Source organism: Dinoponera quadriceps, unplaced genomic scaffold, assembly GCF_001313825.1.
Source record: "Dinoponera quadriceps isolate SergipeBrazil2010 unplaced genomic scaffold, ASM131382v1 scaffold179, whole genome shotgun sequence".
Lineage (NCBI taxonomy): Eukaryota > Metazoa > Arthropoda > Insecta > Hymenoptera > Formicidae > Dinoponera > Dinoponera quadriceps.
In genome coordinates, this window is record NW_014554529.1 from 334,390 (window position 1) to 356,506 (window position 22,117).

Sequence of the window (22,117 nt, forward strand, 5' to 3'; positions counted from 1 at the left end):
TTCAATCGTGCGCTTCCGCGAGATCGATCGGAAATAAAGCGCCCTTCCGTCGAAGGTCGCCATCGCGCACGTGCGGAGAAACCGCGTGTGTCTCGGCGGGTCGTCTCGCGAAAACGTCGATGTTCCCCGGCGGGGAAGGTCCACACAAGCGCGGCATTCCGCTCGGGCCGACTTGGCACGATCGTAATCCAGAATTCGTGTGCGCGCGCGGCAGGCCGGGAAGGCAGAAAATTATCCCTCGAAACCTCTCGATCGTTCTTTCTCCTCGTTCCCTCGCGCCACCTCTTCGCCCCCTCGCATCCTCCCTCCTACTCCGGCCGCTTCATCCTTCTCCTCTCCTCTACCTTCTCTTTCATCTCTATCTGTCCCGCGTTCTTCCTCCCTCTTCCCTCTCTCTCCTTCTGCCTCCGCTTTCCCCCCGTCTCTCTTTCTCTCTCTCTCTCTCTCTCTCTCTCGCCGCGCGCTCTCACTCTTTCTCGACAGTCCGGGTTCCATCGTTTTCGCGTGTGTACGTGGGCAAGGCGCTCGATATTTCAGGCCGTCGCCCACGAGAAACGCAGTTCCTGGGGGCGTGTTCCGCCATGGACGGCGACGGCGGCTACACGGTGGCGTTACTTCGGTTCGTTTACACCGTACGCGAGAGAAGAAACCGGCGTAATTTCCGCCGGAGACGCCGGGGCCCTTCCGCGAGATCGCGGCCGATCTCTCGCGCGAACCGCTCGGGAACGATTGCCTAGGAACGCAGATTCGAGAGACGCGAGACACTCGCGAAGACGACGCTGCGGAACGAACACTCCCCCTCCCGTTATCACCTAATGTTACTTGTCTAACTTCATTTTACTCAGAGTCAAGATCGCGTTTGAATTCTACGTCATTATTTATTCCGCAATGATTGAACATAAGCGCCGACCTAGTGGGAAATATATGGTAATATATAAAAATAAAAAATGTGAGCGGCGAGAATGTAGGCAAAACTTGAACAAGTCGCGACGTCCTTTCCGTATGATATATAATAAGCGTTTATGAAATACCGAAATAAATACGATCGCGGCAGCTCTCGTAGTTCCCGCCATCAACACGCGATCGATCTTTGTACTTTTAATTCGCATCTTGCAAATTAATTCGCACACGACCATGTTTCTCGTCTTTAAAGGGCATGCCTTAGGACGACAATAAACGTTTCTCTCTCCCTCTGTCGACCCCCCCCCCTCCCCCCCTGCCACTCGGACGCCAGTTTCGGCGTGAACGTAACAAGCGCGCAAAGTCGGAGCATGTAACCGCGGGGAAGGGGGTGGGGTGCGAGTTACACTCGGGCGAATTGAGAAACTTCGAACTCAATTCTCCCCGTCATTATGGAGTACTTTGTCCACCCGCCTAGCGAGCGAGCGGAGGGATTAACGCTGGATGCTGCTGCGGAGAATGCATCTCGCGTCGGTGGTAAATGCGCCTGGCGTGTCACCAATTAACCCTTTACGCTCCAAATTTCCGTACACGTTGTCGCACTCACGAGCAACAGAGAGAGAGAGAGAGGGAATTTTACGCTACTAAATCGGCGATTAAATTTTCTCGCTTGCATCCTGCACGATCACGCGCTCCTCGGAGGAGGGCCGTGAGGGATCACACCGTCGTCATCCTCGCGTCGTCACGATGCGCGCAAGTAATCGTCGTCGAATGCGATGTAAATTATCGTCGTTCCGCGAGCCCGTAAAGTGGAAACTGCGACGGAGTAGGTAAGCGGACGGCGCGGATGACGTAACGCGTAATGTGTCATAGGACTTTATAAACACGGCTGTTAAATATACGGGATAATCGACGCGCGACCCGTTTATGGGCTCTCGCCGCGCGATAAAAATGAATTCTCGATCGGCGGGGAAAACTTGAGCAGTGGCGGCGCACGCCCGGGGAATCTCACTCCCGTTTCGTTCGCGCGCGGTGCGTATCGCGAAAGTTCTCACGTTCCCACGTTTATGCGCGTTTCTAATAAGTGACACGCGCGGATTTCGCGACGCTGGTTGGAAGCTAACGTTATTCCGTTCTGAGAGAAAGAGTGGGAGAGAGAGAGAGAGAGACGGGATATCCGTTTTAATCGGCTCAACTTGCTACCCGTCGTCTGCCTTTTTCCCAATTAACGGAGTAAAACGAGATATTTAATTACGACGAGAGGAAGACGCGGGGACATCTCATACGAAATCGTGTCCTCTCAGAGCGCGCAAATTGCGCCAACGTTAAGTTAATTTTTTTTTCAGAATCCACTTATAGGCAGATAAGCGTCGGAAGAGAAGGCGCGCGCATGATATCCGGTATGTTTGCACAATCGTCTTCATTCGCCTGTCAAATTCGGATTTCCCTTTCTTGCATCACGGTAATTAATCACTGATATCGATGTGCGATCGCGCGAGCGAGTGTCCGTCGTCCACTTGCAGCTCGGAAACTCGACTTTCACCCGAGAATCCCGTGTACTTTATTCTCGCGAAATTTTCCCCGAAACGGAGAGATAGAGAGGGAGAAAGGGGGGGAGGGGGCTGTCACAGAATCGATGGAAAAAAATCCGCGACCGAAGGAGACGGCGGAGTACAAAAAACGCCACGCGGGCGGACCCGCGCGTTTAAAATCTCGAGATCACCGGTACACGTGTATCCAGCCAGCGGGACAAAAACGGTGAAATAGCGGCTGCTTTTTGGCAGTAAAAGTGACATAAAGTGACTTCTTAGACGTGATAAAAACGACCGAAAGTGACAATTTTTTTGTTACACTGAGAATAATTGAGGTCGTTCGGGCAAAAACGTAACATTTACTTTTATCATCTCGGGTTTGTCTTTGGATGAATTAACATACAGCGAGCTGTTTCATAGCTCTTTGAAAGCTCGTAACAAGGAAAGATCGAGAAGGATCGTGAACGATACAAATACCGAGTACAACGGATCGGTGCCCGAGCAAGTGAGACGGCAATCGGCGGCAGATGGCGAAAGAATCCGCACGGAACACCTGTATCTCGCGAATTGAACGGTGGATCACGAGAGAAGTGACTACAGTCAAGCTCATTTTGGACGGTAGCGAATTCTTTCGTGATTCAAGAAAAAGTGACAAAGGGCGACTTAAGTGACCGGATGGCGGGTCAGCGCATCGCAAGCGACTCCGTGAGTCATCGGCACGTCGCATGCTCCAAAAATCACGCGAGCAATGATGCATCCGCGTGATCGGCCGGGCGTGATACGCGCTAAGCACGAATTTAAAAAAACTTTTCACCGACTGAGGAGAGGTAGAGAAGAGGGGGGGGGGGGGAGACGGAGAAAGAGAGGCGCAGAGCGTGTGCGGCAGCCGAACAAAGAGCAAGAACAATAAAATTTGCATAGATGTCGAATAAATAACGAGTACGGAGTACGAGCTGTAAATCAAACCGCGTCCAGCGGCCGCGGCGGAACGCGCGTATCGCGCTATATCGTCTATTATCGGGACACATCTATTCTCGCCCGCGCTGACATGGTCTTGTAACAAGCAAGAATTTTATCGTTCCGCTCCAGATTAATGGCGTGTCACGCCATTGTTATGCGATATCGTCTCGAACGATTGCCGAAAGAACGGAGCGCGCGTGCGCGCGCGCGAGAGAGAAAGAGAGAGAGAGAGAGAGAGAGAGGAACGAAGCCGAAGTAATCGGTATCGAGATAAGCGGGCTCCCGTCTCGATTTGTACCTCTCGCGCGTCGATATTTACATAATGCTGATATCGACGATACAGAAAGATTGCCAAGTGACATTTGTCTCGGTTACCTTTAATTTCCGCCTCGGCAGGCTCAGCTGCGCGACACGCGAGAGAGAGAGAGAGAGAGAGAGAATCGGTGGGCGAGAAGAATTCGTACGTGTGTGAGAACTGCACAGGAATAGCGCGCGCGAATGCAAGGCGATCGAGCGGAGGTGAGTGAGAAAATCAAACGCGCCGAGTACATGAATTAATTTCGAGAGCAACCTCGTCGCCGATCGAACACTGACAGAGCCAATGCTGCGGAGATTTCAGTCAATTTCCTGGACGTACTTGTCTCTCGGGAGGATTTAAGACCCCATAAAGCGTAAGATAACTTAATCATTTCCCTTATGTCCGTTCAGTCGCCGTAATAATTTCCCCCATTTTATTTTTTAACTGTGCTAAGTTATCCCAAGTAGTGCCTTCGGAAAATGACAATGAAGGAAATGAAAGGAAAATGGAAGAAAAAAAAAATGATTTTGGACAAAACAGAACAAATTAACGTTTACATTCGTATTAGCTAATTAAACAATATATAATTGCATATCTGATTTGTACCAGCGTAACGCAAGTCAGCGCAAGCTTCGTTTTCGCCGGCACACGAATTTAAAGGGCACTTTACTTTTGACCACGACCCTTCGCACTCACAGTCTACGTTCGTAATCACGATTTTCAGGACTTCGTATCAAGGCAGAGTTGCATATTTGAATTGTGCTAGCGTGGCACAAGTCAGCACAAGATTCGCCGGCGCAAAAATATTAAAAGTACTTTATCTTTGACCGCAGCCCTTCGCGCTCGCAGTTCGATTGGCCGGGATAATATTATATTACACAGTGATTGTAAAAAAGACATCTTTTATCGTGCATTTATTATATGCACATAAGCCGTGCGGAAAGCTATGATATGGTCTCGCCAGTTTAATATTAAATCAGCAACGTCACGGTCTTTCTTTTCTTCTTCTCTCGACACGACACGGGATGCAAAATTATAATCAGTGACAAAAATTCGTACAAATAAGTACAGAACAGTCGAATAATAAACAGTCCGATAGATCCGGTTCGGATCTTGCCGATTTGGTCCGGCCGGTTTGACAGAAACGAGGGGGATCGAAGAACGGGAGAAAACTGCACAAGATGATCGCCCACGTGAGAAAATTGGCGGCCCTGATTCACCTGGTACGGAGGAGAGTATAACGGTCGGCACGTAGCTGAGCGCGGCCTACATATCGCGCGGTGCGCGAGTTTTGTAATCGGCGCGATTTAACGCGCGGAGGCCAGAACGTCGCGCGGGCGAGAGAGCGTGGGTGGCTTCGATCATCGTCGCACGCGCGCCTCGTGGAAACGTGACGGCGTTGACTCACCGCCGACGACGACGAGTTCCCATAGGCCACGCTGCGTCGCGCAAGGTGCAGCGTGTGCAATCAACGGACACGTCGCAAGTACGTGTACGCCGGGGGGAGAGAGACGGAATTGTCCGTTGACGTCATCGTCCGCGATTTACCCGACCCGCAGCCAGAAGTTCGACGCGCCTGTCACCGCGCGAAACGGCAAAGGTTGTTCCCGATCGAGCGTTGTCGCCCGCGGTGACACACTCCGCTTTCGCCCGAGAAACGCGGATCCGGGAAACGGAGGCGGAGCTGCGTAGAAATTTTCCTTCATTTTCCCACGCACACAGAGCATCAGTTCCGATTGTAACACCGACCAAATTCTCCCGAAATCAGTTGTCCCACTACCAATTGGGAATATCCCATTCTTATCCCGGTAATGGGATGTTTTCCACTAATATGCCGAGGCTCGCTTCGCGTGTCGCATCGGTGCCGTCACCGCCGCGATCGAGCTGCAGTTTGAGACCGAATATTCGATCTGGAGGTTAATAAACGGAGGTTTTATTCTCAATGTTACTATAGATGTGTTCTTTATAACTGTACTGGTTATACTAGTTCAAGGGATTTGCATTAAGCGTACGTAGCGTACACACGAGATCCTCATGTTCCAATGTGCGTAAATTTCTTGAACTGGTACAGCCAGTCCAGCTGAAAAGAACAGACTACGTGCTTAACTCTCCGTTATACACATAGTCGCAACGTTTTTCTCTCATTAATGCTCGCAGTGTATCTCACAGATGCACTTATTTTCCTATTATTTTTCCCTGTTTCTTGAAACCATTCCTCCCTCATTAGCACTTAATAGACCAGGCGTTAAAATACATGGAAACAGCACGAACAAAGAGAATAAAGAAAAAGAAAAAAACATTGACAAGGACGAGTTCAACCTGACTTGTTGTAGTCTGAATGTACCTATTAGACACACTTGCGACTAACGGGGAATTAATAACGCTTTCGTAGCGTGTATGTGTACTTGTAAAATGTAAATAATTAAGGGAATATCAGAAAATGTTATGTTATATAAACATTGATACGATCATGTTATTCTTTTTGCATTTCTCGTACATGTAGATCTTACGTAAATGTAAGTACAATATAAATGTGAATGCGCGCTGTGCGAATGAAATATGCGCTATTCTATTTTATCGTGTCTAACGAAAAATCTAACCAAAATATATGTCGAGACTTGCAGCTGTTTCCGTTTAGTTTGGGCATAATTTGGTGCAAATGAAACTGGTATCAAATGAAAGTTTACGAAACGTTAGTTAAGTCAGTTCCAAGGAATTTATTCGTTTAGAGAGTACCACTGGCGCTATTTATCAATTGCCAAATCCTTCGAAACTGATTTTCAAGAACAAGACAGACGCGAGCAGATTTGGAATTTATACATTCTTATTCGACGTTTCACAAGCTTGCATTTGGTACCGGTTTCAATAGCGCCCAAACAAAGCGGAAACGAAATCAGCCTTTCTGCCGCGAAATTTTTCGTATTTTTTAAGCCTCTAAACTTAATTGAAAGAGTATAAGAATGTTCTCTGAAATCTTCTTGATTGAGACATTGACACGTTCAATATGTGCAAGCTGCAGGATTTCTGCATCGGGTAAATATTTACGCTGACAGCTGGAAATGTCACGTTAAACTTTCTAATCATTTTCACCACGTGCCGAGGAACGCCCCAACTTATTTTCGCCGTGTATTTTAACGGTGTAATACCATTGATAATTCTGCGCGATCGATCGGGCGATAAACTTTGCCGGAAAAAATCAGTATTCTATTGGTAAAATTTCCAAGTGCGGCCAAGTAAGGATCCCCTTAAAGCGTTTCGCGTATTTTCTTCATTCATGGTATAAAATATAAATCAGAGAAAATTCCTGGAACAACGTTGAAGTAACGAAAAAAAAAAAAAAATCCAATTATATTTCCCACTTATCGGCGGAACAACGTGTAACCAGGTTACTAAGATTTTTCAACGATGTGCGCATATTATTATTGTCTTATTTATTTATTAATTAATTCGTCAATCCAAGTAGATAGATAGATTTGATCAAAGTAGCGAGGACAATGTGTCTGATCGGCACTGTGATAACTTTGCGCTAGTGTCCGAAAACGACTGTGTTAGAAAACAGTTAGAAAACACGAGCGATCCATGGTGTTACACGTGTATTTAATCTAATTACATCGAGGCTATTCCGGCAATTAGTGCGCGCAGGAGGGGAGAATGAAAGGAATCGGCCGTCCGAACGAGACTTATGCGTGACCGTGGGATCCCCGGGGAAGCGTCATCCAGTTGTGGGGGGGAATCCACGCGAGGAAATATAATTAGAGCGCGAGTCGCGATGACTTTTTCGATCGGGCTCGTCTTCTCTCGCCGAGTAACGAAGTGAATTTCTAGGCTTCAATATCGGCGCGTTATCTCGCGAAATAACTGAATTGCAACGGGCATCGAGGCGCGTCTCTATCCGAGATGCGGAAACACGGCGGTCTGGAGAGAGATATTTGCGAAACATATTTCCCCTCTCTCGCATAGTTTTTGCAGGTGAATTTTTTTGCTAGAAACTTCGCCGCTGTGTTTTGGGCGTACACAGAGCCCACCACACCGGCGCCGTCGTTTCCACCTTGTATATGTGTGTGTGTGTGTGTGTTGCGCGTGTGAATATACACAACTTGCCTCTGTCGCGAGAAAATTTTAATTTTTTATATCGACGGCCAACTGCGCGATCGCGTTGCGGAGAGGCTGCGAACGTTTCGGTCGCGCGGTCGAAAAATGCGTCCGCAAGTTCGCCGTTTCTCGTCGTCGGCCGTCGACTCCCTCTTGTCCCCGACTTGCTTTCCGACACAAGTGACCGTCCGGCATCGCCTCATCGAAAGGAAGACGAAACAATGCGTCGATTCGCGTCGCTGAACGAAAAGCACCGAATGCGGTTTCCACTTCGCGCGACGCGCTGATCGCGGCGAAACATTTCGCGAGAATCGATGCATTCCGCGGGACGCGTTTCTTTGAATCGCGCGGTAACGCGGACTATTTCCGCGTCGAAATGTTGCGGGATAATTTGCGTTTTTCGCATTAATCGCTCGCGTAATGCGTAATGATTTGTATCCGAATGATCAGGCCGGTAATATGCTAAAATACTAGCCGCGCTCGATTCGCAACATTGAGTTACTTCCACGAGGCTGAACGGTCTCTCTCTCTCTCTCTCTCTCTCGCAGATGGTAATAACATTGATTGCATTTTTATAATAATGTTTGCGAGAACGCGTTCCGCCGCATCGAGCGCGTCGAGCCGTATCGATACGAGCGCGCGCGTCAGATGGAATTCGACTATACCGTCGCGATGTGAATTTTACGTCACGCCGAATGCCACTCGTTTCATAGAAAATATTACAACGATACTCCAATATACGCGTTATATCGGCCCGAAACCCCCGTTGTATCGATAACACGCGGGAGCCCCGGACCGGATATTGTTTGCCCGTGAATCCGAAAGATCTGAATTTTCGCAATACGATCGAGAGTGACGGGGGGGGGGGGATTTACTAGTTTCAATTTAAGCGGCCGCGTAATAATTGATATCGCCGCCGGTGAATTTCAAACATTCCCATTAGTTGGCACGGGCGTGGAGGATAAAGAAGAAGGGAAAAGAAAGGAATGGAAATTTGGGTCGCGACGAAAATTGCCGTTGTCGGCGTTGATCAAAAAACGCGATCCAAACGCGGCCGGCCGAGCGAGGCGACGATCGTGCGGATCATTATTACCGCTCTCGTCGGTTTTCAGTTTCTTCCGAATTTCCGGTAAAGAGCCGGGACGACCGCCGGGATCGATCGGGGAACGGTCGGCCCCCGATTTTTGTTATTGCCGACGTATCGAACTTGCCGGGAGAATTTTTATGTAAATCACGCTAAGGACGCCTATCAGTTTTCGTCGTTCCTATCGAATTTTCTCTCGTCATGCGGATCGTTGGCGGAATAAAACGGCGCTATATAGTAACTATAGTTCCGGTTCGATTGAATACACCGTCGGCTCGAAAGCCACTACCGATAACGTGTCCAACCCAACCCATTCCCCTCCCCGCTAACGGCCGTCCTCCAATCCACCCCCGAAATCCGCCAAATTCCGGAATCCGGTCTGCCACGCGCAGGATAAAGCGCGGGGAAGAACGAGGATAATAAAAAGCCCGGTGCGCGCGAGCGACTCTCTCTCTCTCTCTCGGCGAGCGCGGTCGTTCGGACGAAAAAAATCGGCACGAAGATCTCGGGCTTCCAACCGCGTAAAATAATCAAGCGCGGAATAAAGTAACGCAATTCGACGACACGAGCGCCGCGGCGGCGCGTAATCGCGTTTCGATTTATCATTCGCGTCGTTCGAAAACTCGTCATTTACACGGATCGCGTTTATCTCGTGTTTTCTCTTCGCTTTTTCTCATTTTTTTTTTTTCGTCGCGGCACTACGATATTTCACGGGTGACGCGGCAATAATCGCGTCCGACGCGTCATTTATGTCGTTGCCGAAATGATCAATGATCGAGGGGATCACGTTTCATTTTGGTCTCCGGTCTCTTTTCCACCACGAACCTCGCGTGTGCTCGGCAATGAGGAGCGCCGAGGCATTCGCGTCATCTTATTTAGGCCTGCTGTAACTTTTCACGACACTGTCCGTCACCGTTAAGTCGTTATTGCGCAGTTCATCCACCGTGTGTTACACCCGCGCAGCGATGCCCGCACTATTGTTAAAAGTTACAGAATAGGGAGCTTTGGAGTCTCTCAAGTAGAAGTCCAGCCATCTCGATTGATCCAGTCGCTTCTAATAAAAAATGGCGAAGCCTAAAGATCATCAAATAAAGGCACTCAGCAACTAAATATCACTCTTAGACGGGAGATAAACAATAATAAAATAATGGGAAAAGAAATTTCTAAATTAAAGAATCTACTTTTATAAATAATATTACCTATAATCGGACGAACACGCCGTATTCTGAAAATGCCGAAATTCGATGTACAGTAGATATTCTTCATAGATAAAGAGAAACATTCTAGCGACAAATCAGACGCCATTCTTTTTTTATCAGAAGGTCGGAGACGGCCAGACTCTTATTCGAGGGAGGCTCGAATTTGTTTACTGCGCGCCAATGCGAACTATGATAGTCCCGCGCTCTCAATGCGCAACGAGTTCGCGCGCTTTTAATTACTCTTTGCACATACCTGTCTCCTATCTGAAGGCCCATCGCGACATATCCGACAGCGCGAGGCAAGATCGATGACGGTGCCGGATCCCTCGTCGATCGACGCCTCGCGTTCAATCGATCTCACCTGTAACGAGAGAGGAAGGAACGAGGTGAGACAAAAATCCAGGCAGATACGCGATGATGATCGCAACGCGGTATTGCGGTTACGGGCGGCCGGTTGATAACGAGTGATAATAAGCATCAGGCCGATGAGACAGAGAGAGAGAGAGAGAGATTTGCACGATCACGCGAATAACACGATCGGCATGTCTTATCGTCGAGCCGATCATCGTCTACGCAACGAGTCGAAGCCAACGCGGGCCAATAAGAGCCGAACAGTCTGGAGAATCGCGCCGATTCCGATCGTCCCGCGATCGAGCCGCAACTCTCTTTTATCCGCTCGCGATCGATTCCGCTCGCCGTGAAATCTCTCTTCTTCGCTCCTATCCGACAAAATATAAGGAGCGAAGCGCGCGCGCGCGCGCGCGTTCGATTCGAAATCACCGGCCATGCAAACGGGAAACCTCGCCCTAGCCGAAGGGCGTTCTCGGGAGTGCAGCGCGCGCGGCGCGGTGCATTTCGCAACACAGACGGCTGGCACAAAGCGGCCGCGCAGATACACACACACACACACATATAAACATAGTCCCTTTTTCCTCCGAATATCGGCGAGATCTAAGCGCGCGCGCACGACGCTTCTCTGGAAACCGCTATCGATATCGCATCCCGCAGCTCACCCCCCCCCCCTCCACCCCACCCCGCGGAAACGCGCAAAATTCCAGAACTCCGTCCGATGCAGATGCACCGCCGCCAAGTACGGCGGCATCGCCGAGGGCGACGGTAACGCGGAACTCGTGATCGTCGCTGCGCGAGCGCGCGATCTATGTGAGAGAGAGAGAGAGAGAGGGAGATAGATAGAGATAGAGAGAAAGCGTATATACGGGGAAATATAATAAATCTCTTTCTCTCTGTCTTTCCCTCCTCCTCTCTCTCTCTCCCGCCGATGCGCCGGATCGTCTATTATTATCGTTACTATTATTACTGATCGCTAGATTCCGAAGGAGATCCGTAGAATAGAAGAGCGACGAAGGGAGGGAGGGAGGGAGGTTCTCGCGCGTTTCTCCACCTCTCTCCGGATTTGAAGAACCGTCCGGAGACGGCGAAGGTCTCTCTCTTTCCTCTACTCGGATCCTGCGAGACGTTCCCCCTTCTCCTCGCCCGCCTTTCTCTCTTTTTTCTTTTTCCTCCTTATTTTCTTTCCTCGAATCTCAGCGGCGTCGTGCGTGAACGGCTCGCTCGAAGCAAAGGAGAAAGGGTACAAACGCTCGGATTAGACGCGCGACTCGCGCGTCTTGATTATTTTTCCCTTGTTTGGAAACGACTCTCTGTTCTATCCCGTTCCATTATATTTCGCCTAAACCGCCGGATGAGCTCTCTCTCTCTCTCTTGTTCGCGTCCTTTCTCACCCTCTGGCCGTCCCACCGCGTCCCCATCCCCCGGCGTTCTCATCCTCTCGCGCATACACGTACGCATACATGCGCGCGACATACGCGATCGGACAAGAGATAATCGCGGAGTTGGCTGTCGTGTCGCTCGCTCGCTCGCTAGCGCGGCTTTCGGGTGTGCTGGTTCGTCCGAAGGGGGTGACGTCGCGAGGCGGAGCAGGGAAGAAGAGCGGAAAGGGGGTGGCGAGAGAGAGAGAGCGGAGTCGCGCAAAGCGGAGTCGAGCGGCGAGAGGGCGGCGGGTAGAAGCGAGCGGGTGGACGGGAGAGGATTGGAGGCGGCCGGGTAATGGGGGAGTCGGTACGTGGGGTGGCTCGGTGGTACGGCAACGAGCGGTTTCGCGGGCCGGTGGGTGGACAGGCGGGGTGCAGCGAGGGGGTGCTGGCGGCGATGTAGCGCGGCGTTAGAGGCAGCGAGAGAGCGCGGGACGAGGGGGACGAGTTGGTTAGGCGGACACCACAGAGGGCGACGGCGGAAAGGTGAGGGACGGAGAGAGAAGGGCGGAAGGGTGGCAGCGGTAGAGCGGAGGAGGCAACACGACGACGAGGCGCTGGTTGAGTTTGTGAGCACGCGCTACCACTCTTCGGCTTCTATCTGCCCACATCCCTCGTTCTGCGTATCACCGTCTCTCTCTTTCTTTCGCTCTCACCCCCTCTCTCTCTCTCTCTCTGTCTCTCCGTTGCACTCGTTATCTCGATTCGCTCGCTCGCTTCTTTCTCCGTCGCTCCACCCCGCTTCTTCCTTCGTCCCTGACACTCGGAGAGCGGGTCCTCTCTCCACTCGCCCTTTTACCTCCCCCCGCGCCTCGTCCTCACGCGACAGCCGCATCGGTTCACGTTCCGCGTCGTCCCTCTGCCCGTTTCCCTTCGCCGAGCCGTACCCTGCTCTCTCTCTCTCTCTGGCGCATCGCGTATCAATCCGTCTCCGTCCTGCGCGTTCCGGGGCTCTCTCGCTCTCCCATCAGTTTCCTCTCCTTCTCTATCGCGCTCCAGCTTTCCCTCTCGCTCCCCCTCAAGCGCTCCTCCGCGCGGTTCTCTCGCTCTTTCTTCCGCCGCGGCACTGCTAGCCGGTCCTCTCTCGGATCGCTATGCGCGAGACAGACCGAGCACGGGGAGGTGAAGGAGGAGCGGCGGAGGCGAGTTCACGTTCCATCGCGAAGCACTGGGTGGAATTGGTATATCGGAGGATAGAGGGTGAGCGGCGGGAGGACGGGAGACGCGCGGCACTCGTAACGTAGCGACGCGCTCGAGACGGACGTCGTTTGAGGACGAGTTCTGCTGCTGGGAGGTATTTCGGGTTGTTGCACCGGAAAGACAGGCGACCTGGGAGCCCGCGCGATGCGTCGCCGAAGTAAGTTCCGCCCGGAGCTTAATGGAGGACTTGGATAATTAGCGCGAATAGATCCTCTCGGCGGGCGAGTCAGCGAAGCGTCGAAGAATGCAAAGAACTTGTAATGCGCGCGGGCTCCGACGTCGAAGAAGCTCCCCGTCGGAGAATGAGAGAGAGAGAGAGGAGTTTCTCAACGAACGCACAATAACGTGGGCTCTTCGATCCTTGCACGCACATCTCGATCTTGAGACGAGAAGACGCGAGTAACAATCCGAAATTTCGATCCCACCGCGCCGATCCTTCTCTGTATTTCTCGTATTATCGCAGATTGTGTATTAAATCGCGCGCGGTGCGCAACGACGTTCGCAAATCAACGTAACCTTCTTCACAAAAATATCAGCTCTCCGTTGAGTTTTTCGTTTTTTAAACGTCGCCGAGGGTCACATTTAACAAGTTGCAATGATGTATCATGAATAATACAAGCGATCACCGCGGGCACGTGTTCCGTGCATTATCGGCGTTATTTGCTTATGCGAATATCGATCGTTATTTATGCGGGAAGGTGTGCGTTAAGCGACATAAATCGTTGCGAAAATATGAAAACTGGACAATGATAAATAACGCCAGGAATTCGTATTACCCACGAGACATTTCGTTTCTGCTGCTGTAGCAGCAGCCGCCGCTGCCACCGTCGATGCCCGTTGCTGCGTACCTTATGAATGAATATGGTTATGTACGATCGATAGTTACGTATTGCTCGCGCAACGCTTCGTATATACATCGGCCAGATCGTTATTTACTCATAATAATGGCCGGTTTTACATGCACACGCACACGGGGAGACGCAACGCGTCGCTCCCGTGGTGTCTACGCGTGTGCGTGGCACACGTGGTGTACGCAGGAGCCTAACTATCGATTTTAAACCGTCGCAACAGCGTAACACGTATCGATACACCACAATAATATTTGCAACGAAGAAACCGCTAACTGCAAGACGCGGATGTCAAACCGAGCGGGTGTGCGGCCGCGCGCACTCCGAGAGATATATCAAATTGTCAATGTACACACATACACACACACCCACACACAACGCTTCGTGAAATGACGCTAAATCGCGACTACACAAGCCTGTGAATGAGACTTCATTCATTTTACGCCGGGCGAGCCGCGCGAATTAGAGTACTCGAGAACCGTTCATTAACTCGATCGATCTCTCCACCACGTGTCCCGCGAAAAATATACGTCGTGTGATAAAAAAAAAAATCGTTTCATTTGTTTTGTTTTTTTCTCGCCCTTTTTTTTCCATAATGGTCCGGCATAAAGCGTGCCGTATTTACTGTGTACACTTGCGTTATATGTAGTTTCACGTCAAAGCAATTGCCATCCGTTCAATTTATTCGGTCGCGCGAGAAATGCATTTACAATTCTGCGAATAATAAAAATAAAAAAAAGATACTCAATTGCAAACGTTTTTCTAGTCCACGGGCTATAAATAAACGTGTTTCGTTTTCGAGAAATCAATTTCTGCCGTTATTCCTACGTCCGCTAGTTTTGCAAATTAATTTCTAATTGGCGCTCTTCGATTGCATTAATCCTTGCATTGCTATTTAATTGGTACCTGCGTACGTGTGCGCGCGCGCACCGACACGTGTTTTAATTTACCTGGGATTTCGCGCATTATTATTCGCAACAATGGCTGAAATCGCGATTCTCGTCTCGTGGCTCAAACAGTTCCGGGCTGTTCGAGAGCGGGTCGACCTTCCTTAGCGCGCGTTAAATTAATGTAATGGCAGTCGGGAGATAAAAGCGGATATCGCGTGGAAAACGCCGATACCAAACGAGAGTGAAAACATGACGATTCCAATTAGAGGCCGAAGTTACGCGGAGGTAAGTTTTTCAATATCCGGTATCGTGATTTCACCCCGTATAAATACCGGGATATCTCCTCCTCTCCCTCTTCTTCTTCGCGCGTTACCCCTACGTTTCTCTTACGCGAGTAAGCGCGGGAGTATCGATTTGCTCCAGTGACATTGAAGTCGAGCGTTATGATAATAACGACAAACTTTCCTTTCGCGCGGGAGGAGACGAAATATCCCGTAACTTATTTTTATCGCACTGCATGTCTAACGGCGCATCGTCTCGTATATCCAAGAGAGAGAGAGAGACCCGATGTACCGAGCATGTGATGGAAAACAGCCGTAACCTTTACCGCGTCTTATGCGGCTCATTGCGCGCAATATACAGCTCGATGTTTCTAATTTCGTCCGTAAACGATCCCGAAAGTCGGACTGAATGTCGGTTCTTCGTTTACTTGATCATTTCATTCCTTATACGTTTGAATAACGCAAAAGACCGTTTCAGCCATCGGTCGATTAGGTCTATCAGCGGGTGCCACCGCTTGGAAAAGGAAAAACCCAATCAACAGTAGCGTCACGGGTGACGTGGGGAAGCTATTGGAAACAAGTTCACGCGTCACACGTTGCTGAGCCTCGCGCGGGGGAAGACGTAAGGGGGATACAGCGCTAGGCGAGCTGAAAATCGGGCGGAGTGTGCAGATTTAGCCGAGCTCCGATACGGAATCACCCGCCTTCCCTTTCGCTCGGGGAACACGGCCGGCTAATGAATGACCGAAGGAACGCGTCGAGTGTCGTGAAACACGAAACTATGATCTGCATTCGTCGTCTCGAACGAGAAGAAGACCGTTTATTCACCGACGGGAGGAGTAACTGCGACCGGACGCGGTCTGAGACTACGTCGGAGGCGCCGAGAAGAGGAGATTTTCAGACGGAGAAGCGATCCGCGAGACGTCGCGATCCGCGTCGCCAAACACGTTTTCGACGCTCGGCGCACCGCTCCTCGCACTCTCAGCGGGTGTTCACCGGGTCCGATGTCTTTGACCCTCGGAGACTCTGACCATGACGCGAAATGAACGAGCGCACGCTCGGTCTCTATTATCGCGTCAGCAACGCGCGAGTCGCACGACTAACAGTGATATCACCGAGATATTTCGATATTTTCCCCCCTTCTCGCCTTTCAACGCGACATCCTTTTTCTTCCTTTACTTATCGTCTTTCGCCGCCTGTGAACGATCATTTGCGCAAATGCTCGAATCGGCCGCTGCTGTCTCCCTTTCGTCGCAAAGAAAACTGCGAGCAGTCGGGCCGGTTTCCTGCGAACGGGGATTATTTCATTGCTCCGGCTCTCTCCCGTCGACGATCGTTCTCCGACACCGTCGTGACACAAATTGATCCGTGCACTTAGGCGTTACCGGAACCGGGAAATCCCTTCCACGGATCTCGTTATCATAGCAGATGATTTCTCTCTATCTGCTTAAACAACAAACACCCCGGTGAAGTAAATCGCGATACTCATCGATCAAATTGCTGACCCAGAACGCAAACGGGGTTATCGTGACTCCGTGAACCCGCTGATGCCGCGGTGAAAAAAAAAAAAAACAAGAAAAAAAATGTACCGCCGCCGATACGCAATGAAGCGCGCGGTACGTCGATTGCACGTCAGGTCTGTCGAACGAATATTTTTATTTTAAATAGCTCACCGCTCAAGATATCGCATCGGAATCTGCGCTATCAGCGGAAAGATATCGACAGTTCGGCGTTGATGGGTGTGCGCTGCAAGTATTATCCGGTAAGAGTTGAGAAAACGCGAGAACGCGCGTTATTTGGGCGATCGTGATCTCACAGCGACTCGCGCGTTTCTCCTCTTCGTTCTGCGAAGACCGCGCCGTAAATAAACCCCGAGCGAGTAAATTTACAAATAAATCGCGATATCGTAAGAGCGAATATTTTTATTTCAAATAGTTGAGATCCTGTCAAGATAACACATCGGAGCTGTCAGCGAAAATATATCAAAGATATCGGCGTTGATAGATACTTATATACTGCAAGCATTATCCGGTAAGCTGGTGAAACGAATGACGCGCTGCTTACCTTTATTCTATGAATCGTAACGAAAATTTCGTCATCGTTGATGTATCGCTGTGCAGCTCTTTTCTGCGATCACGCATACACGAAGAAAAACAATTTCGCCGTTCCAGCGAAACTATATCGTTGCTACCGCATATTCGTTACGATAACGATGAAATTTAATTGGCATAATCGAATTAACAAATTATTCGTAATTCGAGCAGAAACAGTCTTGTTGCCGGGATAGAAAATCTTCTGCGGAGCGAAGCCGCCCTTAGGACAAGTTAATTTGCAATTAGGACGAAATAGTGTTTTCCTACATTTATTAATTTCTTACAGCAAAATAATGTGCAGATTCAGCAAAATGATTCAGTAAATGGCAATTAGTATTTTTAACAAATCGTTTCGCTGTCCACATAATAACTGGCGGATTTTGCTGCGACAGCATAAGATACGCTGTGACAGCAAATTCTTTTTCTCCGTGATATGTTAAAAATTATAGAATAATGGTGCTGAACGATCATAATTCCGTGGTTACGCGACTCGCGTGTTCCGCCCCTCTTTTTACAAGACGCATGCGTAAATAAATCTCGAACGAGTGAGTCGACTTGTAAATAAATCGTGACACAGCGAAAGCTAAATGACCGTGCTAATTTATTCCTCCGTAGTCGGCTGTTTTCGTTAAAATACACGTGTATTGCTTTTTCGGTAGCTGCAAAATACATCATCGTTATGAATTCGGGCCTGTCAATATATAATCAATATATATAATAAGCCCATTCGATTTAACCCTTTGATGGCCAGTAGTGCACATATGTATTAATATTTGTAAAAAATCATAAAAATTATTGTATCACCTTCATTAAGATCTCATTTTAAAGAAGAACGATGAAATTAATCGCGAAAAAATTGCTGAGCCTGAAGGCTGCACTCTTTCGGTTGCACGCCTTTTCAAAAAGCGCCGAAATCACGAAAAAGGAAAAATGAGCACAACTTCGGGGCAGAATTATTTTGTTTAAATTCAGTTCATGTAATTGTTTTAAAATGAATTCGAGATTATATATAAAAAAAGTCTGCAAAATACCACTCCTAGCGGTGGTAATAAGTCGAAAATTATCGTTGGAAAAGAAAACAAAATAACAAATGAATCTGAATCATCGTATGAATGTATTTTTTGCAGAATAACATTAAATAATCAGTAATCTATGAGTAAAAATTATGAAATCATGGTACAACTGCTTCTAATATAAGGGCTGAAATTAACTTTGAAGGGTGGCTTTGTACATGTAGGAGTAGTTTAGATGATAGGAGAAAAGTGGAAAAATATTTTATGTCTACTAAGTTCGTTCTACCATGAATTAAATTTATGATATTATTACAAAACTAAACTGTGATATTATAAAAAAACTCAGCCATTAAAGGGTCGAGTGAATCAGTGCAGCATTGGAACTTTGTTTCTTTTCTCTTTAATGTTAGATGATACATTTGTTTTATTCTATAGGCAAACAGTGCAATCTAATTTGATTGAAACGAACAAACCTACTTGGAGAAAAATGTTGCTGTTGTAGCGAAATCATACATCGGTGCTACTGCATATTTGTTGCAGTAGCGATCAAATTTAGTTGGCGCCACCAAATTAGCAAACTATATGTAATTAGGGCAGAAATAGTTTTGTCATCGATAGAAAATATTTTGCTGAGCGAATTTATTCTTATAATAAAAAATATTTTGCGTGTGTGTTAAAATTGGTCCTTGTCAAAATTTGTGTGTTAAATTTTTAACATATCCGCGTATTAATTTAATACATCACGCTTATATTATATATTTTGTTCAATCGATTTTCAATATGTGTAAATGTTAAAATATCACATTTTATACTTCAATGTCGATATGTTACGGATTAATTTTGTGCTAATTTTCGACATAATATTTATGTCACTTTTTAACATATTTATCTTGAGCAAATTACAATAACACAGTATATACAATTATAATGATACAAAAATTTGTTGACGCTTGGGACACGTGAGATGTGTTAAGTTTAACACAAAATTTTTTACTATATAAGACGCATTAACCCTTCTGCCCGGCTGATTCCAATTGTGATCACTCATTTTTAAGTTCCCTCACTGTAACCCTTGCCGTGCCCAAAGACAAAATAAATTGAAAGAAAAATTTTTCTTCACTTGCAAAAATAAATTCAGGTCAGGAAGGGTTAATTTGCTGTTATAGAATAAAATAGTGCTTTTCTACATTTACTAATTTGTTCTTACAGCAAACTAATTTGCAGCGAGATAATCCAGCGAATGACAATTAATATTCTTAACGAATCGTTTTGCTGTCCATACACGGCCACAATAGTGTTTCGGGCTTGCGGAGCTACGACTTTCCGCGACTTTCTCACTCCGGTGACACTCCGCTCGACTCGTTAAACCCCGGATTTATTGCGAACAGATGGAGGGCCGTTTTCACCCCTGGATGGATTGCGCGTGTGACACGTGCGCGACGTATCCGCGAGGTAAATAGGGGGAGGGGGGATGGAGGAGGGGGCGGCTGAAATCACATCGGCGAAGCCCGGCAGCGCAGATTGCGGCGCGAGGTGCATGTTCTGACGACACCGCACGACTCACGCACCGTCCCACGGCTCGCAGTTAAGGTCGGCCTTAAACTGCGATCGCGCCTCTAATGGCGGATCTCGGGTAATCACGCAAAAATTACTGGAATCCCAGCGACCCTGGTTGCTCGCGCGTCAACTTTGTCGTTCCGATACTCCCGGGACGCGGGAGTCGCTTTAACGCTGCCTGGCCTGTGCGACGCGCTTTAAACCATTACTTTCAAGTGTTCCGCAAAAAATGTATATACATTACAAGAGAAGGTTATATCGGCAATATTTGTTTTTCTTGACACCAAGTGTTAAATTACATCAAGTCCGCAGGGGGGAATATTTTCGCCGTTTTCCCCGGAATTGGACACGAGAGAAATCAAGGTGCGGCTTCCTCTCGTAAGAGGCAACGTCGAAGACGTCTTAATGAACGCGTTAATGTCACAACGTTACGTGACAAAATTCTGAATTTCGGACAATAGATAAGTATCTCTGCGTGTTTCCCATCTCGAAGTTTCCGACTGCGACTTTGACGTTGGAGCACCCCCCCCCCCTTTCTCTTTCCACAAGCGACTCCGCTATCTCTCGCGGCGTGACTCACGAGCGATCTCACGTCCGACTCACGTCGGGAGATTCGCTCTCGTATCGAAACAGAATTCGCAGGACGGTTTGTTCCAGGCCAGTTTTATCGGCCGGCCGATCAAAGATCCCGTCTTTCTCCCCGTCGTCGGCCCCCTCCCGTGTTCCGCGTGCGCCACCCCTTCTTATTGACCGCGGCCGACATTCTGATTGCGCCCGACCGCTGACCCGAGAGCGAACCCCAAGCTAAGTGCGTATCTAGCGTGATCCCGTTATTCACGGGCGCGAGGCGCGCCTCGGCTTCGACGAAACGCACGCGCGAGACGCGTCTATTGTGGTGGACGCGCTTGGAATTTCGCCGCGAAGTAACGCTCGGGATGGAAATCCTCTCCCTTCGTTCAACAACCGCGCCTCTTCCTCCTTCCGTCTCTCCTCTCTCCGCGTTCTATTGTCGGGAAGATTGGCCGAGGAGCTGGACGGAGCGGGACGAGCCGAGAGAGAGAGAGAGTTCGCGCGTTTATTCATCGTTGCATCGAAGGAAGCTTGATTCGCCGGCGAGTAATGAAGTCGCATTCGGCAAATGGCACGGGGAATGTCGAGAGGTGTAGCGGGTGCTCTGTTGGGGGGGAAGAAAGAGAGAGAAACAGATAGGGAGAGAGTGAGAGCGAGAATGCGGGGAAAATGTGCCGAGGCGTTTCACCCGGCCGAGCAGAAGCGTATCCGATCGGGTGTTGCTTTGTAACACATCGCATTACGAGATGTATTGTATTATCGGCAACGACATGCAAGCGCGTCGTGACGTCACCGAGAAGAACCCTCGAGCGACGGAATCCGCGCGTTGCGTCCGCGCGGCGAGTTAAAAAAAACGACGCGCAGGGCGCGCAGCGCGGTTTTGAGATCGTAGATAACCTGAAAAGAGCCCTCCCCCCTTTCCATCCGAAGACCCGGACTGTTATCGGTACCGTTCGGCGACTATATCGGTATCCTAGCGGGCTCGAACTGTGAGATCAATAAAGCAGTCCTTTACAGACTTCGCTACACGCGCCGCGCACAAGCTTGGCCGGCTCCCTCCGCCGTTAGTCTGTCATTTTCTTTCTCTCTCCCTCCCTCTCGCTCTTACCCTTCCCTCCGGCCCGCTCCTACCCTTCTGTCTTTCCCTCCTGCACCGGAGCTCACACGGCTACGAGTCGGTTCGCCGTCTCCCTGAAAACGCCACCCTCTTCCTTCGTCGCGAGCGAACCCTCCCTGCTGCTGCTGCGAGTACGAGGCCATAAATAACCGAATGACCTACCCCGAGGTAGAGAGAAGGCGTCTTCCCGAGCGGGACACCCGTTAGACGCGCGTGCACGCCCGGATGATGGACTCGAGGAATCCAACGAACTCGCCACGCGAATTAATCGCGAGTTTTCATCACAGAGCACAAACGAACGACCGAAGGCACGTCGGATCTCTCTCTCTCTCCCTCTCCTTGGACTCACACTCGTTTTTAGAGGGGCTTTGATCGACAGTTCGACCGCGGACTCACGCTTGCTCGAACTGTGAAGAAAGCGACATCTTCGAAATGCTGTATGCGCTGTCTCTCTCTCTCTCTCTCTCTCTCTCTCTCTCTCTCTCTCTCTCCCTCACTCCTCTTCACACACCTTCTTAACCCTTCACCTTCCACACAGCTCGGGCTGTGCGACGGCGAGTGCGTGGCCATAAATAATCGAACGGAACGCTATAGACTGCGCGTCTCAACAGCTCGCCGGGATGGTCTCGGCGTGCGTGAAAACGACACGTGTCGGCCGAGTCGCGTTCATTATTCAACGAGCGAGAAAGTCCTCACGGTGTTAATCGAGAC

The 22,117-nt window shown here is 49.2% G+C and overlaps 1 protein-coding gene across 14 annotated transcripts in view; it reads right to left on the reverse strand.

Annotated features, from left to right (window-relative positions):
* Positions 1-22,117, reverse strand: part of LOC106751784 (bromodomain adjacent to zinc finger domain protein 2B-like) — a 208,516-nt gene that overhangs the window by 141,094 nt on the left and 45,305 nt on the right. For all 14 annotated transcript variants that reach the window (XM_014632910.1, XM_014632921.1, XM_014632922.1 and 11 more), the window contains exon 2: positions 10,319-10,426. The gene's annotated coding sequence lies outside the window, so the exon portion shown is untranslated. The remainder of the gene's footprint in view (positions 1-10,318; positions 10,427-22,117) is intronic.